Source organism: Triturus cristatus, chromosome 8 (genome assembly GCF_964204655.1).
Source record: "Triturus cristatus chromosome 8, aTriCri1.1, whole genome shotgun sequence".
Taxonomy (NCBI): Eukaryota; Metazoa; Chordata; class Amphibia; order Caudata; family Salamandridae; genus Triturus; species Triturus cristatus.
In genome coordinates, this window is record NC_140591.1 from 970,835,595 (window position 1) to 970,852,479 (window position 16,885).

Sequence of the window (16,885 nt, forward strand, 5' to 3'; positions counted from 1 at the left end):
TCTTGTGTAAATTACATGAGCTGCAATTTTTAATAGCAGGAACCAAAGCATTGTCACGCAATACAAGAATGGTGGAGAAGATGAATAATTGAACCATTATAACGTTGAAGTGATTATATGAATATGTGTATACATATCATGATGATAACCCTGCTTAATCCTAACTATTCTAGAGAGAGCTTAGGAAGAGGTGCATTCTGCCAGATCTCTTGGAGCAGCCTACCTCCCCATTACCTGAGTGTGTGATGTATTGGGTAGCAGGTCTGATGTAAAACAGGCCGCCCTACCTTGCAGGATTGTGATGGATGTCAGCAGGATGGTCAGTCACAGGAGAACGTCCAGGATTTCCATGGAAATGTTCCTTTGACGAGCCAAAGCTCAAAAGCAGTTTATATATTCAAAACTAGTTCTGTTCTCACTGTGTCTGAGGTCCTTTGCCAATCTTTTTATTTGTCTTTCCGATTCAGAGCTGTCTCCAAATGGACAACAAAATACAAGGGCAGCATGCTCAGTGTACTTTATCCTTGAACAAAATGTACAGTGTTGTGATAAAATTCTTATGAAGAAATGTGCTTGTTAGCAGAACACTTTCTAAGTGCGTTATCATACATGTGCAAAGTATGTTAAAAGTTACTGTCTAAAAGATGTCAAGTTTAAACGTGAACTTGTAAAATGGAAGCTTTTGTGCATGGGCCCTAAAGAACCTCACCGCAATCATGTAGCCAGAAAAAACATTTTTGGTGGACTGTACTGTCATTATTACTGCCAGGGCTATTAAAACCACATATACAAACCCATTGGATTTTCTGAGGAGGTTACAAAGAATATAAGCTCCACTTACCCAGTGCTGACTGGACCCTTTCCTGACGTTTGCTAAGCTGAAGAGCGTGACTACACAGATGGGGGGAAGGAGAAGTGAATGTTTTACAGTTTTCTTTAGAAATTAGCACTAAATCACCCTCTTGAAGGTTGATCCTAACAGTATAAACTACAGAATTACTAAGTGTCGAAATGGGAAAATGTACGGATATTTACTTTATTTTGTAGCAATTATCGAATTTTCAGATAGTGCTAGTCTTATGCTGGTTAATTCATGAACAATGCTTATATTACATCAAATTATAGAAAGATAACATACCATTAACAGATACAACTTATGATTCTTTAAAGATATAATTTCCCATCTTTCCCTCTCACACTTCTGAAAAGAGCCCAGGCAAAAACTTGAACAGCTGTTGTGTATTTAGTATCAGCACTATTTTTTAGTAGCTTACTGAGAGAAAAAAAATCAATCACCTTTATTCTTGGCACTATTTACAATTCTTCCAGACACCAGCATAATCGAGAACTTACAGACTCACCCCTGGATTGATCCTAAGCAATAAAATCATTCTAATGTCCAGAAATGCTTATTACAGTCCAAGTAGCACTCCAAGTTCATAGAAATAAACCAAGTAAATACCTTCAATCTACAGAAGTCTCGTGTTCACAACAGATCCTTCCAATAAAGAAAAGAGAAGGCTTAGTCACACCTAACAATACAAGGCTGAAAACAAGGAAATCCAAAGAAAATGAAAAAAGCTTTATATAGACTTCCATGTGATGCTCTGGTCACCGTAGAGAATGAGTCTAGAAAAGGAAGCATGTGTTCTAGTGCATTCCACCTTTTTCACTGTTGACTTACTTTTACAAGCAGACATTTTCCAGAGGGTACGTGATGTACTTTATTTCTGCCACTCAGTTGAATTGTGTTGTGAATGAGGGTAGGTTCATGACAACTATTTCGTAATCAGCCAATCTGTCTCAAACTCAACTTCACTCGCTGATATTAGCTCTGCTTGAATATCAAACCATGCCTAGTTCAAAATAGAATGTCAATAGACTCAGAAAGAAGAAAAAAGCCAGTCTGAAGATTTTATCTATTTCTAGTATTAAGATAAAGACTTTGTACAAAAATGAAGGAAGACACTAAAGAGTTTATAACATTTACTCTGGATAGTGTTTAAGAAATCAACATGCTATGGAAGGTTTTAAAAACCCATGAGGTATGCTACAACCTCCTAATCTACCCTTAAAGAAAGAGGAAAGACTTTGAATGATAAGTTGAGAAAAACTGAAAGAACTAAAACTGAAGCTCAAATAATCACTGCAATTGCGCACCTGAATGTGGAGAGATCCGAAGAAAGTAAAATATATAACTTATGTCATTCACCCTAAAAATCCCAAACTTTCACTATTTATAATACAGCAAAAACCTGAGAAGGAGTCAAAAAGGTTGAAAACTATTAGAAAATAAATTCAAGCAAATCTCCAGCAAAACAATTAATGGATCAAAAAGTCATCAAGGACGTATTAGTCCATGACCACAAGAAAATTGGAAAATTATTTCATCACTACTATTACAATTTTTATTAATGCCCAAACAACATCTACTCCCAGTACAAGAACATGTTTAGAACTTGCAAATACGTATGCTATCAGAATCAGATCAAGAACAACTAAGAAAAGACATTACAATCACAAAGATAGAGAGAGAAATCCATTAAATCCCTCAGCTCTGAAAGAGGTCCAGATAGTCTAAAAAATAAGGGTTTTAAATGTTATATGAGGGGACCTCCTACCTTTTATGTCTAGTTTGTAAGACTAATTTTCTCAACATGTACACTTTCAATTAAATGAAACAATCAAATATCATCTTGATCAATAAAAAAGGCAAAGATACAATAGAGCACAAGTTACACGCTTATCTCCTTGCAAACTTGAGGCCACAAAATCCCCCCAAAAATGTGGGCTGAAAGACTTCAACTTTTTATATGGAAAATTGTTCATAAATACCAGACAGGTTTCAGATGGGAAATGAATTCCTATAATAACATCAGACACTATTTATCATCTTGGACTACATGGCCAAAGAAATGATTCTGGCAAGAGGTATCAAGAAGTCATTTACCACACACAATAAGTTTGAGTTTTAATGCCCCTCTCTTTTTTGCAGGTCCCAGGAAAGATTATAATAGGGGGAATTTTAATCTTCTACAGGACCCTGGAATTGACTCTCCATCTGGCAATTAAACGCAACAAAACCTAAGGTAGTTAAAGTCCTTCGGGAATATCAAAGGGATCTATTGCTTCTAGATCCATGGAGAGAAGCCTTTCCAGAGAAGAAGGAGTATACTTGTTTTTTGGTCAGATTTAAGAATTCTACCTGGTTTGATTTTCTTTTAGTTTCAGCCAGTCTGGGTTTAAAATTCTTAACAGCACTCCCCAATGGGTTTTCTGACCACTCTGCTCTTGAGCTAGACATTTCTGGTGGAAGATGAAATTTGCAGCCCAAAAGGTGCAGGACAAGGAATGGGCTGAAATACTTACGGCAGATATTCAAGAATTTATGGCTAAGAAACAAGGAACAGCCTTGCCAAACATAGAATGTAATGCATTGAAAGTTTACATGCAGGTGCAACTGATAACTAAGGATGTAGTAGCTAATAGAACAGATTAAGAGCAAACATTGGAGCTCGAATAATAGAGTAGCATTTGAAAATCTCTTGCAGCACTATACTGAGAGGAATAGAAAGGGGCTTGAAGAAATAAACTATGCATTAAGTGAATAATATTACGCCAAGTGCTATGTAAATATCTCTCCCTACATGCAAAAGGTTTATGAAGAGAATAATTATTCCAGAAATTTTATAGGCTTGCAAGTTCGAGGGAAATAGCAAAAATACCAAAACTACACATCTTGTCTCTTTCTCTCACTCTTACAAGTTCTTCATTGTTGTAGTATCTTGTGAGTTAGAGCTGATGGGACCCTTTTGGATCCTGATGGACTACGTAGAACAGTGACATAAGTGCGTGGGTGATAGAATTTATGATGTAGAATTTTCCGTTAACTGTTGCACACTGAGGAATAAAGATGTGTAATACCAAGCTCTGTGTCTGGCATGATTATATGCATGTATCTGGCTGGGTAGGATGCTAAAACTGGCGACGAGATAGGAGATAACATGAATCCCACAACCTAAAGAACCGAAATAGCTCTCCTGGAGAGTTTGCAGGGGTCCAGCAAACTTCTTGTGCGTGCCACATGTGCTCAGTCAAAGTGAAAATTGATGGGTGGCTTATGTGGAGTCAAGGCGCCACTCCAGCTAGTGCAAGGTCTGAAAAGAACATGAAGGCCTTACCAAAAGTTTGTTTGTCATCAGCTAGAAATTTGCTGGTAAAGTTGAGGCAAGAGGTACCACGCCACAGCCTAACACAGATCTGTCATTCATACAGTACAACAACGCTAAAGGCAGAGTCAACCAGGTACAGAGAAGGACCAAAAGCAGTGATTGCCAAGTGCAAGGAAGCGTTAAAAGCAGAAAACATTACTAACACAAAGAAATGCTAAAGACAGTAGAAACCAGGTACAATGCAAATAGGTGAGAGGGGTTAAGACACTGAGCAAGAAACAAAACCGCGACTCACTGCCAAAGCAGAAGACAGTGCCTCACATGCAGAGAGTGGACATGATGACCCAAATGTTAGCACGTGGCTAGTGCTTGGCAAGGTGTCGGTCCAAGTGGGTAGCAAAAGCTGCTGGAGTGAGCTCCTCTCTCCACAGCAGAAAGTTCCAAAGGATATGATGCTGCCACCTTCCTAAAGCCATCGCCTCTCTTTGACACTGCCAAAAAGCTAAATTTTGTTCTGTTTTTTTCTCTATGATTAATGGCCTGTTTGAACAATTTTCTAGTAGAATTAGAGATGACAGTAACCATCTACATCCCATCAAGTAACAGTGTTAGGCAACAGGAGCATTCAAACAATGCAGAGATTTCACCGTTATGTTATAACAATGGGGGGCACTGCCCTCTTGTTTCATAAACGAGTGATAGAAGCCATCATACTGGCATCTCGGATGGAACTGAACTCTTGGTAATGGAAGAAACTGGTTGGTGGTACGGAGTTGTCTAATTTCAAATACATTCATTTACAAGAAAATAGAAATAATTAGCTTTTAAGGTAGTCTGCATAATAAAGGGCATGGCTGCTGAACAATGTCAATAATCAAAAGAAGGAGTCACCCTAAAAACAAAACAAAATAAAAACAATCAACTTTCCTTCCTTTTCTACTACCTCTAAAAGCAGGGGCCCTGCAACTTTTCTGTAATGTTTCGATAATGTCAATCCATTAGTGTTATTGGTGTTTGCTTGACTCCTGTTAGGAGGTCAATGAAGTCTGAATTGGGTGAGCCATAAGCGCTAGGAGAAGCAGGAAGGGTCAATTGATAGTTTTAATGTATTGATTTGATGAGCCGGGGGTGTTAGAACTCACATGATATGCGGAGGACTAGTCACCTTTAACTACTTTTAATTTATCTAGTCCAAGGTATTTACTTTGCAGGGGGGATGTAATGTCTGGGGAGGGATGGATGCAGATTTTCATGGGCTTACTGACCCATGTGCTTGTGATCTGTGAATGTTAAGAATTTTTTCATCAACTTTGGATGGATGCAAGAACTTATGGTTGTGGACTAGTTGTACCAGTAACTTGGGTGGTGACCATTTCCCTAACTCTCTGTAGGTAAGGAACTCTGCGTCTACCCGCATGGATACATTAAGCAGGTAAGCGAGGATTATTCCCCCAAAAATAACTGATGGATGAAATGCTTTCATTGATCTCTACCACTGATAATGTTTCTCCTATGTCTGGGCCTAACCATTCCATTGAGCCGTACTTCTTGAGAAGAACAAAAAAGCAAAGGGACACCAAAGGCAAGTAGTCTGAGCTGGTTTGGACACTGCATGACTGGTCTGAGATGCCTAGGATTTTGTAGAATTTACAGCACTTGCCAACAATTGTCAGAGGGCAGACAATTTATTATAATTATGGGAAGAGACGTGAGAGGCCCACATTCACCTGCTGTATAACATTGTGAAAATTTATGTTAGAAACCAAAACATGTAATAATGCATTCCCTCGTTAGATAGTCACTGTAGACGAGCGCATGACTTGAGTGGTGTTTATTCAGCTGAGTGTGTAATGGCATTTGTTAGCCAGTAGCGTGTGGCCTGTGAATGTTGGATGTGTAACAATGTTGCTGGGCAATGTATACCAAAAATGGCTGATAATCACAGGTATGCATGGGGTGAATTACTTCACCTTCACAGATAAACAGAGTGTGCTCCCCTGTTCTTAAATGTGCATGATGTGATATCTCAATTATGCTTAGAATCAATTTCATTTACATATTGAAAGCTCATTTCATGTTTGTATTCTATAATGACATGGATTGAGTATCTTTGTATAGAGACATTGCATTTTGTGTGGCTGTTGTGCAGTGCTACAAGTTACCTCAGTGAAGAAGCCATTAGCTAAAATCAGAATTTCTGTTTTCTTAGCAAGGCAGGTTGGGCATGCACTAGCATATTTAGAAATGGATAATACATTTTTGAGCTCTTTAGGTAAATGCCTGGGATTTCAGAATGCAGCAAACCAATGTTATTTTTAAATATAAAGAATTAACCACAAAATTATGGATATACTGTGAATTTTTGTTTTAAAATTTCTATATATAGAATCAATGTGTGAATCTGTAGTATGCTTTGATTATAAACTATCATATTTCATGGTTTGAACTATCTGCAATGATCACTGTTGGAGAGGTTCATCTGATACAAAATTATCCTAACTGCCTGCGGTCTAGAGAGTGTTCACCGTAATTAGATAAGTCAGTTGAGAAATTTCAAAGGTGACGTCTGTATTAACATGTCAGCACTTACACATTTGACCTCAACATAATGGTTAGCTAGATTTCCGCCCAAACGGCTTTCTAAATTGTAAAGGGTGTTTCATTATATATTAAGAGCAAAAAGAACTATTGATGGACAGATTGCAGAACAATGTCATACATTCACCCCAGTACAGGGATCTGGGCCTAAATCCATCGTTTTGTTGCTCACCATGCCATTCCAGTTTAGACCCAGCCATATGCAAATCAGTCTTGACCCTGTGCCCAATGGGAACAGTCCAGCCCGAACTGCCAGGCCAGGTCCGCCCTGGACTGGAAACAAGCATTCTAGGACTGGTTTCGGGGTTTCACCCCTCTTTAGCCAGGATAGCTTGATTCCAGTGGCATGGAGAGCACGGGACTCACGTCTGAGCATACCCGTCCCACTCGGGGTGACAAATGCAAAAAGAACTATTGATGGACAGAAGGCAGAACAATGTCACACATTCACCACAGTACAGAGATCTGGGCCTAAATCCATCGTTTTTTTGCTCACCATGCCATTCCAGTTTAGACCCAGCCATATGCAAATCAATTTGGTTTTGCATTATATTCAGAGCAACATATTTTTTCAGATTCAGACGTGCAATTCCTCCATGTTCCAATCAGTTAGACTAGATTAAAATGAGTTTGCTATTTTAAATATACTTCATTACAATAAGCGCGCTGAATCGAAATTCTAAAATATTTCTTTTCATATGATGAATTGTGGGCTGGGCCACCTTGCCTCTATAGTTATCAGTGTCTTTGTTCAAGAAAAGTAAAATGCATCCGTGATGGTGTAAGAAGAGAACAGAGACATGATTAAGTGAAGTGAACAAGAAGTTATGAAATTTCTGTTATTTATCTGGGGTAGGTCATCCAGATGTTAGGTTAAATAGTTTTTGGAGGATTGCCTGAGTTAGGATAACACACTTCCAAATGTATTGGGTCTTAACTTTTGGAAAGAAAGCAAGGTCAGGTATCAGGGATACAGATCGCGAATGGGATTTTATGAAAGAAAATTACGTGATACTCCCCACCTGTTAACAGACAGCTTGATGCTACAAGGGAGGACCCCATGTTCTCACAATGCCGCCTTTCTCTCTAGAGAGCTCTTGGTTGTGGGGGCTTTCCTTTTCTTCTTTGTGCGTGGTCGGTATCTTCTCTGTTCACTCCTGCTGAACACCTTTTCAGTACTTCCCTTAGGCCATGACATCGCCAGGTGTTATGGAGGGCTCAGAGCATTTGAGGGCTCAATGCCTCTCTCCTGGTGGTTGCTGGATCATGATAGTACAGTCCAAATGTCTCTTGCTGTGCTTTTATCTTTGTCCTTGGATAGCACACTTGCAGTTGCACCTCCTACACTCTGTTTGCAATACTCCGTGACTCTCTCTTTTCCTGGACTCCATCTCGGATACTCAGCACATAATCTCAGTCTCTTCTGCTTCTTCGTTCCCCACCAGCTCTGCTACTCCTCTGCCCTCCAGCTCTTCCTGCTCGACTGCTCTTCATTTGCTTCTCTGCTCACCGCTGGCTCCTTCTCTGCTCCCCATCACTACTTGTTCCTACTCCTATAATACCCTGGTCCTCCTTCAGAAGCGTTGGCTTTTAATAACTTGTTAGGACATGGAAGGATTTCTATTTTGGTCCAACTTTCCCTGGAAGAGAGCCAGACATTACAGTTCACTCCACCATAAGTGTCCCACCACACTGCATCTCACTTAATGTGCATGTAGGTACACTAATGTAAGCACCCTCCAGAGCGGTTTATTCGTGATGTACCGTCACAGTGGGAAACAGCCTTTACAATGCAGCAATTACCATGCAATACCTTTAACAAGCAACCTTTACCTCGCAAAGCATTTACCATGCATTGCCTTTACCATGTAGGTCTTTACAACGCATATGCCTTTACCATGCATGCTTTACTATAAAATGGTGACTATATATCGGGTACGTATATATATATATATATATATATATATATATATATATTACCTACTGGCAGTCGCCAGTAGGTAGTTATAGTTAGGACCTATTTTCCATAGGAAATCCGCAACATTCTATTAGGAATAACGTTGGCGCCGATTGACGAATCTTCGCGAAATTTGCCAAACTTTTGGCCAGCTCTGGTCCGCTCCTATCCTGAAACTTTCACGGTGATTCGTCAAGCGGGGGCCGAGAAAAAAGGGGGGTCCCAAAACACGTTTCCCCCATGCATTTTCTCATAGGACCTGTTGACGCAGCTACAGCCTGAACTGCTGAACAGAATTACACCAAATTTGGCAAAGAGGTAGTCCTCAGTTCAGACCCGTGCCTTTTGCTTAAATGGTGTAAATCTGTTCAGTAGTTCCTGAGAAAATTAGAGTTAAAAAGATAGATATATCTGGGCGGAGCCTAACCACACATCTCATCGTGAGATATGATTGGCTGTCAGTAGTTCATCCAAGAAGTGTTGGCAGCCATCTTGGGACCAATATACATGATAGCACCTCATTAAAAAGCATTGCAGGTAATAGAAGGTTTCAAGACTTTAGTTACATTATAAATCATTTGTTGATGGTACCATACTCATTTTAGGAATTGTGGTGTGTTCTAAGTGATTTTACCATGTGAAAAAGCCTTCTGCTGTGATATCATGAATCATGTTTGAGAGAAAACTATTTTCTCATGCTTTTCCCACAGAGGTTTGGAAGGTGATCTATAAGCTAAACTGAGAGCATATTTTCTGTAAATTCACATTATCTTTCTCAGTCATGTGAGAATGAAGTCTGACATTCTCAGTAAAACATGTACATCCAACAAGGGCAGAGACCGTCAGTTGATTCCTTTGTGTTCTACTGCAGCTTCCCAGAGTGTTCTAAAGAACAACTAGAGCACTAAAAAGTCTGGGTGTGTGGCTCGACACCGACCTCTCGTTTACCGTGCAGGCGAAGAAAGTAGCCGGGACTTGTTTCGGGCTCCTGAAATCGTTACGGAAAGTCCTGCCCCTCCTGCCCACCAACTCCCAAAAGTTGCTTATTCAAGGCCTAATACTCTCGAGGCTTGATTACAGCAATGTGATCTACCTGGGCGCCCCTGAGGCGACGCTGAACAAACTTCAGAGAGTTCAGAACACCGCGGCCCGGATTCTCACAAAGACTCCTGCCAGAGCGTCGGCCAAACCGGCCCTAAAACTCCTCCACTGGCTTCCCATAAGAGAGCGGGTCAAATTCAAGGCCCTGTGTCTAGCTCACAAACTATTACAAAATCAAGGCCCCCCTGTTCTTAAGAAACTCATCACATCCTACAAATCCTCAAGACCCTTCCGCTCGGACACGGAAAACTTCATTGCCACCCCCAGATTCAAGAAAGCCCGGTCAGGAGGAAGACGTTTCTCAGTCCATACTGCACGACTCTGGAACTCACTCCCCCGCGTCTTGCGACTCGAACCGCATTATCTCCACTTCAGGAAACAGCTCAAAACTCACCTTTTCCCTCAGTGAACTTTGTCTGTCTTTAACCTTGATCCCTCGTGTCCCCCTCCCCTTCCTCTTCCCTTTCCCTCCTCTTTCCCTTTTCCCACTGAACTCAGGAGATAGGATCGTTTAGCGCTGGGATACCTCCGGGTGACTACGCGCTCTACAAAAATAAATAATAATAATAATAATAACTAACAGTCCTACTTATGACAAACGTATTGCACACCTGATTGATTGGAATAAAGTGGTAACTCTTAAAACATTTAATTTAAAAAGGAACAAAATGAGGGGGTTCATTTTGCCATAGAAATTATGATTAGTGCTGCAGAAAGAAAAATTAGGGCACATTTTGACTACTCAAATCCTCTTCTATTTCATAAAAAAATTCTGACATGCAAACTGAAACATGCACTTTGAATACCAGCAGTAGACTTCCCTGGTGAGCAGTAGCTTTACTACCGTGATCTAATGAGCAACTAGAGTGCTAACATTCAGAATTTGTGGCAAATGTGTGACACATCTGAATGCCTTCTTGATGGAACCAAAGTAAAAAACTGAAAGTATTTCCTACTGAGGAGACTGCAGTAAATGAGGGAATTAGGAAACTTCATAACAAATAAATCTCCCAAGATGGCCACCAGAGACAAAAGAGCCCAAATGTAGCCCAAATATCACCCAGATGTAGCCCAAGTATAGCCCAATGACAGAATGTCCCAGAGTGTTCTAACGAACAACTAGAGCGCTAACAGTCTTACTTATGACAAAAGTATGGCACACCTGAAGCCATCTTGATTGTAATAAAGTGGTAACACTTAAAACATTTAATTGACAAAGGAACAAAATGAGGAGGTTCATTTTGCCATAGAAATTATGATTAGTGCTGCAGAAAGAAAAATTAGGGCACATTTTGACTTCTCAAATCCTCTTCTATTTCATAAAAAAATTCTGACATGCAGACTGAAACATGCACTTTGAATACCAGCAGTAGACTTCCCTGGTGAGCAGTAGCTTTACTACCGTGATCTAATGAGCAACTAGAGTGCTAACATTCAGAATTTGTGGCAAATGTGTGACACATCTGAATGCCTTCTTGATGGAACCAAAATAAAAACCTGGAAGTATTTCCTACTGAGGAGACTGCAGTAAATGAGGGAATTAGGAAACTTCATAACAAATAAATCTCCCAAGATGGCCACCAGAGACAAAAGAGCCCAAATGTAGCCCAAATATCACCCAGATGTAGCCCAAGTATAACCCAATGACAGAATGTCCCAGAGTGTTCTTAAGAACAACTTGAGCGCTTACTGTCTACTTATGACAAAAGTATGGCTCACCTGAAGCCATCTTGATTGGAATAAACTAGTAACACTTAAAACATTTAATTTAAAAAGGAAAACAATGAGGGGGTTCATTTTGCCATAGAAATTATGATTAGTGCTGAAGAAAGAAAAATTAGGGCACATTTTGAGTGACTTCTCAAATCTCCTTCTATTTCATAAAACAATTCTGATATGCAGACTGAAACATGCACTTTTAATACCAGCAGCAGACTTCCGTGGTGAGCAGTAGCTTTACTACAGTGATCTAATGAGCAACTAGAGTGCTAACATTCAGAATTTATGGCAAATGTGTGACATATCTGAATACCTTCTTGATGGAATCAAATTAAAAAACTGAAGCATTTCCTACTGAGGAGACTGCAGTAAATGAGGAAATTAGGAAACTTCATAACAAATAAATCTCCCAAGATGGCCACCAGAGACAAAAGAGTCCAAATGGAGCACAAATATCACCCAGATGTAGCCCACATGTAGCCCAATGACAGAGGTGTGCAAAACACTTATTTTGTTTGTGTTTGCAGTTTTATATAGTGAAGACTTGTCAGGTATTGGAGTGCTTTACATGAGCATTGGTTACATCACACAAGATCAAATTCATTTTGGTTGTAGACATGGGGAGATTAAGTGATTTGACCAGAATCACAGAATGGTGAGCTGAAGCAGAAACTCCAACCTGGTTCCCCAGTTGCAAAGTCTGCAGCTCTGGAAGTAACACCACACCCTCTCCCCTAGGTGCAACATTTAATCAAGTGGTCAACTGGATAAAAAAACATAAAGATTACAAATAATTTAAAAGTTCTTTGTCGCTATTTGAAAACTCAGAAAATATGTCCTCATTTTAGTTTTTTAGAGCACTAACCATACTTTTGATGCAAATAAGACCCTCTCATATATGTAATTTCTAAAGGAAATGCTCTAGGTATTACAGTTTTGATTACATCAAGATGACGTCAGGCGTTCCACACTTTTGTAATAAATATAGAATGTTAGCAATCTAGTTGTTCATTGGGATACTGTTGAGAGGCAGAGGCCAGGGGCACGGACTCTGAAAATTGAAGGCAGGTAGGAGAGTGCAGAGGCAACAATTTGACCACACTGGGCAGGCAGGAAGGGCAGTGGCAGCACAACAGACTATGGAGGGCAGTGGAAAGGGGGGCAGGGGCAACAAACCAACAATACAGGACTGGCAAGAGAGGCTGTGGCAATATAATAGACCATTGTGGGCAGAAGAAAGAGGCAGTGGTAGTACAACCATACATGCCAACAGACCCGTTTCAGCCAGGAAACGTCCAATGTTTTTAAGCTCAAATGGGCTTTATTTGATCTGTCTCCTGTCTACAATCTCCTCTTTTTCAATGTAACTCAAAGGGGAAAATCAATACCCCAGTTTTTTTTCAAATTCTCCCTCTTACCAAGTTCAAAATGTTCGCAAGTATGGTACATTGGATCATGGTAGGCAGGAGGAATTGGGGTAGGGACCTGGACTCGGATAACAGAGGACAGGAGGGACATAGAGAGGTGCACCAAACTGACCCTACAGGGCAGGCATCAGGGTTTGCAGCAGCACAATACACCACACAGGGCATGCAGGACGGGAGTGCAGCACAACAATCCATAGAAAGCAATAGGGAGGGGACAGGACCATGCACATGGACAACAGAGAACAGAGGGGAAAGAGGCAATGGTAGCTAGCTGACCATAATGGACAGACAGGAGAGAAAGCTGCAGCATAACAGACCATAAAGGGCAGGAGGGATGGATCAGGGGCATTACAATGGAACAGACAAGCCAGGAGGGAGGGAATAGGGGTCTGCACATGGAAACAGAGGGCTGGGGGCAAGGGGGCAGGGCAGGAGCAGCAAGATGACCATGGAGGTCAGGCAGGATGGGCACTAGAAACAAGACTCGCCATGGAGAGCAACAATGAGACTATGATGGAATACACACAGACCATGGAGGGAAGGTGGGAGGGGGTCAGGGGCAGCTAGCTGACCACACAGGGAAGGTGGGAGGGGCCATGGCAGCACAGAAGACCATGCATGGCAAGCGGGAGGGTTAGTGGCAGCACAATTTCTATGATGGGCACGATGGAGGGTGCCGGGGCATGCACAAAGGACCATGGAGGATAGAAGGGAGGGTCAGGACCTAGGCACAAACAAGATAGTTCAGGGGAAGGGGCCTCACAACAGACCGCGCGGGGCAGGCAGGAGGAGCAGTTGCAGCACAACAAACCAGGGAGGGCAGAAGGGTGTGGCAGTAAAATGAACCATGGAGGACAGGAGGATGGGGATAGGGGCATGGCATGTGGACAGGCAGGGTGGAGGTGGCAGGGACAGGTTACAGTCATCTGACAATGCTAGGCAGCTGAGAGGGGAGTGGCAGCTCAACAGCACACTCAGAGTAGATAGGAGTGGCAGGTCCATGGAACATGGTGGGCAAAAAGGATGGAGCAGGGGCATGCACAAAGACATCGGAGGGCAGGTGGAAGGAGAATAGGGGCCGCAAGCTAAGCACAGAGGCTAAGCAGGAGGTCAATGATCGGCCATAGAATTGGGCAATAGAGGAGTGGACTGGTACATCATGCTAAATGGAGGGCAGTGGCAGCACATCAGACCATGCATGGCAGGAGGGAGGTGGCTAGTCCATGGATTCAGACAACAAAGGATAGGGAGGAGGTGGATGGGGCAGCAAGCTAACTGTTCAGAGAAGGTGGGTATTAGGAACTGTATTGTTTTTAAAATGTGTGTCTGTGCGAACTACTTAAAATATGAACAAGTATGCAGCATAATCTCACTTTTATTCAGGAAGAAGAGGACGTTTGTGACTGTGACGCCGGGCTCACTTGGCATAAACACCCCGTGACACTCCACCCCCATCACAAAATGTAATGCCCGTGCAAAGGGTAGGTGGACGCAGTGGTATATAGAACATAGTCCTGAGAGCACGATTGAAAATGAAAATAGATATAGTATATGGTATAAACTATGCACCAAAAAGTGTGATATAAGATGAACCGGGGCGTGAAATATAATATGCAATACATTGTGCGCAATGACAGATTCGTTGGAGAGCGCGAGATAGCACAGGCACTAGCGGTCCTATGCGATATGCGCCTTGGAGTGTAATATGCACAGGGCAGTGTTGTGTAACCTAACTAGTCTCTAAAGTTGTAATATAAAATATGTGCTGGGGAGTGTAACGTTGCATATGCACTGTGACAAAGATATGGATCCCAGATTGTAATATGTATGGCATAGCGCTGTGCGTTATAACATAGGCATCGAGGAAGGCACGTTAGATGGGGCAATATAACCTTTGCGAAGGCAAGTGTGGCATGACATATTCAAGGGGTGGTGTTACAGTGCTCATGGGCTAGAGAGTGTCATAGCATATGCACTAGCTGGTGGACTAAAACACAGAGGTGTGTGTCACTCGGCGGGCACTGGTGGGTGTAACACAGCATTGGGCTCAGCCAGGAGTACGCTGTGATTCTCAAGTATGGTTCGTCTTCTTTCCAGAGAGTAAAATAAAAAGTATTACACATCCGGCGGTGGATGTGTGTTTTATTAACCGTGAGGGGGGTTACTTGCATAGTTTGGTCGAATTTTTGTCGAATCCCCTTTGAATGGCTTGGTGTGCGTGTGTATTAAATGTGCCCGTCAATAGCTACCCATGTTTGTATAAATAAATGACAAGGGTGTCTACTTGGAGAGTACCCACCGGCGGGGGCGTCGGGATTAGGCACGGTAGGGCGTCAGACACATCAGAGCTTCACTAGCGGTGTAAATACATTCCACGTGGATTCATTGTATGCATAGTCGCCTTTTAATGAATATCACGCAAATCGTCATGGTGATAGGTACATACGGTATGTCCAGCATGTTCTAGGTGTTTCTATAAATATATATTTTTTAAAAATAATAAAAAACAAGTTGGGGAAATAATTCCCTTTCAATCCTGAGGGACCCTGGGGGCCAACTAGCCCACCAGGTGCTTCCAGTAAGCGCCACTGCTCTGCGTTGCAGAGAGGTGGTGCAGGCCGTGCCCCTTTTTTCACCTCTCTGCAATGGCGCTTACTGGACGTACCTAGTGGGCTATTTTGCCCCTAGGGACCCTCAGGATTCAAGGGGACTTAATCTCCCCACTTAAAAAACAGCCACAGGGCGTGTTTACACAGTGGGGAAGGGAGGGGACGGGGCCTGAGGTGACGTGTGCAAACACACCCTATGGCGCGTTTTATGTTGGGGAAATAATTCCCCTTCAATCCTGAGGGCCCCTGGGGGCTAACAAGCCCACCAGGTGCTTCCAGTAAGCGCCACTGAGCTGCGTTGCAGAGAGGTGGTCCAGGCCTTGCCACTTTTTACACCTCTCTGCAACACAGCTCTGTGGCGCTTACTGGAGGTACCTAGTGGGCTAGTTGGACCCTAGGGGCCCTCAGCATTCAAATGAACTTAATCTCCCAACTAAAAACGGCCACAGGGCGTGTTTACACAGTGGTGAAGGGAGGGGACAGGGCCTGAGTTAACATGTGCAAACAAGCCCTGTGGCGCGTTTTAAGTTGGGGAAATAATTCCCCTTCAATCCTGAGGGACCCTGGGGGCCAACTAGCCCACCAGGTGCTTCCAGTAAGCGCCACTGCGCTGCGTTGCAGAGAGGTGGTCTAGGCCGTGCCCCTTTTTACATCTCTTTGCAACGCAGCTCTGTGGCACTCACTGGAGGTACCTAGTGGTCTAGTGGGACCCTAGGGACCCTCAGGATTCAAGGGGACTTAATCTCCCAACTTAAAACGGCCACAGGGTGTGTTTACACAGTGGGGAAGGGAGGGGACGGGGCCTGAGGTGACGTGTGCAAACATGCCCTGTGGCACGTTTTAAGAGGTAGTTTTAATCCCCTGACCTATTATATACTAGGGACTTACAGAGGAGGTCATGCTAATCACAGAGGGACCCCAACGCATAGTGTTCCCTAGTGTATGTAGGTGTTTTCACTGTATTCTGAGTGTTTTTTTTAACATAGCACTGGCTCTAGGACTGGTTAGTCAGACTCAGTTACCACCAGTATCCGTCAGAAAAAGTTGAGGGTACTGGATGATTTTGCAACAAGGCTTCTTTCTGCTCTTCTGTTTGTTCTTTCTGCATGTTATCCTTCTTCCTGCCCTTTTCTTCGTCTTTGAGGACTTCTGTTGCTTCTTTCTGCATTTCTTTTTCTTCTTTCTGTGCATTTTTTCTTCTTTCTTCACATGTCCTATCTCTGTAGGCATAGTTAGAAATTAGCATTTAAAAACCTTTGAAATTCACTGAAAAAAACATAGATTTCAGGCACGTTATAGTTA